We start from the raw sequence: 2,232 nt of genomic DNA, 5'->3' as shown, positions 1-2,232 counted from the left end.
TGGTTTAATGATCATATTAATAATTATACATAACATTGATTCAGCCCCCCCCTCAGTGTACCTTGATTCAGACAATTGGTATCAAAGCCTAGTTCCTCGAAAGAAGTCTAACAGCTTGAGGAGGATCCAAGAAGGTGGTGCAATGGATTATGGTGGTCTTCAACATAAACTTCTTATTACACTTTATGATCTTGATCAATCCAAAGTTGAAGTCCGGGAATTAAAAGCGAATCTTAAGGATGCTAAGAATTTCATTCAGTCATTGAAGGAGCAACTAAATAAGTCTAGGGAAAAGAGAAAGGAACTTGTTGATTAGCTAAAGCGGAAAGAAAGCCAAAGCATAGATGATGGTCCCTTGAATCAAGATTTGAAGGATCAAACATAAGAATGTGAGAAGCTTGCTAGAGATAGTGTAAGTCCATAAAAATGAGATGGGATCTATAATAATGAGGTTGAAAAAGGAGATTGAGGAAAGAAAGAAGAATGAAGAGAACCTTAATGAATCCCTGAAAGAAAGATCTGATGAATGTTGTAGAATCAATTGTGAAAATGATCAGTTGAAGCTTGAATTGCAACAATCCATAAACAATGAAGAAGAGCTTGAAAGGCAAATTATCATTCTTAGGGATGAACTTGCTACTGCAAACGAGTACAAGGAAAAGTTCAAGATTATCTCAGCTAAACTTGATGTGATGCTGCAAACTCAGAAGAATGGAGATGACAAGCAAGGTCTTGGATATGAGAAATTAGAAAGCTTTGGATCTGGTCAAAGCAATCCTAAGCCAAAACACCAGAAAAACAAAGCTAAAAAGTCTCAATTAAGGTAACCTAATGCTCAAAAGTTCAATGGTAATTGTTTTGTTTGCAATAAATTTGGTCATAAGGCTAGTCAAATCAAAAATAGGATGAATCAAAATAGTCCATCTTTCTTTGGTCAGTGTTTCAATTGCAATAAGTATGAAAAATAAGTCTTTGAATAGAAGGAATGTTAGATGTTATGATTGTGGTAGGTTTGGTCACATTGCTAATCAATGCAAATCAAGAGGAAATCAAGTGAGTTATAGGGCTAGACAAAGAAATGTTTTGTGCTATAATTGCAACAAATCCGGTCACATTGCAAAATTTTTGTAGAAGCAAAAATGTGGACAGGAAGGGTCCCACAAACAAGAACAAAAGTGTGCAGATAGATGACAAAGTAAAATTGAAAGTGGATGAGATCAGGAATCAGATGAAGAAGACATGGGTGAAGAAGAGTGATTCTGATGCAGGAAGTGGATCTGCACCTGAATCCGGTATTGGAAATTCCTCTGGGAAATAGCTTAAGGCCTTTGGCCTAGGGGGATTTTTCAAGAAAATATTTTCCTCCCCTTCCAGAAGTTGATGTTGGAATGCGGCAGATTGTCAGTAGTTGCATTGGTGTATTGCAGATCATCTAGAAGGATTTCTAGAAGTATTGGAGATCCACATGAGAATTTATGTGAGTAGTCTATGAAAAATAAGATGGTCACATATGTAACTGGTTCCAATTTTGACAAAAGAGCTAAGACAATAAATGTTATTGTTGAGTCAGATGTGAAATTTGCTTCAATGGTTATCAGATACAAGGTTTATCACTCCAGCCAAGAGAATTCAATATCCGGTATTTTTATATTTTGCAATGGCTAGAGGCTACTAGAAGCATTCGTAAAGAGATTGACTCAATCAAGTCAAAAATTTGGCAAACACAGCATTCGTTATCTCATCGTTCCGATAAGTTTTCTATTGAATAATTGCACAAGAGATATTTAGAACTTAACAACAGAGGGAAAATATCAATCTCCCTCTTGGTCAGTTAAGGGACATGTGAAGTAATTGCATCTAATTGATGAATCATGCCCTCTCTAAGTCACAAGAATACACCTTCTCTGAGCCTAGATTCATTGACGAAGCATAACACACTCTTGTCTCTCTCCAAATTCAGGATACACTTCTCTTAGATGCCATTCAACAATGGGACAACAATGCAGGTATTTGTTCTTCCCACATTCTCAAGGAAGCTTCTGGTTAATTCCTACTTTTATCCTCAAGGAGAGCTTCTTGTGTACAGTTTGTTTTTTCTTTCTGCACCCTTTGCTAGTGATGCCAAAGGGGGAGATTGTTATAATATTGTCATTGATGTCATCAATATTTTGGTGATCCACAACATGGGTCCAACATAATCCAACATAGTTTCTATAAGCTTCGGTACTCTCT

This window comes from Cryptomeria japonica, unplaced genomic scaffold (assembly GCF_030272615.1).
Source record: "Cryptomeria japonica unplaced genomic scaffold, Sugi_1.0 HiC_scaffold_36, whole genome shotgun sequence".
Classification (NCBI taxonomy): Eukaryota; Viridiplantae; Streptophyta; class Pinopsida; order Cupressales; family Cupressaceae; genus Cryptomeria; species Cryptomeria japonica.
This window is presented reverse-complemented; position numbering follows the sequence as displayed.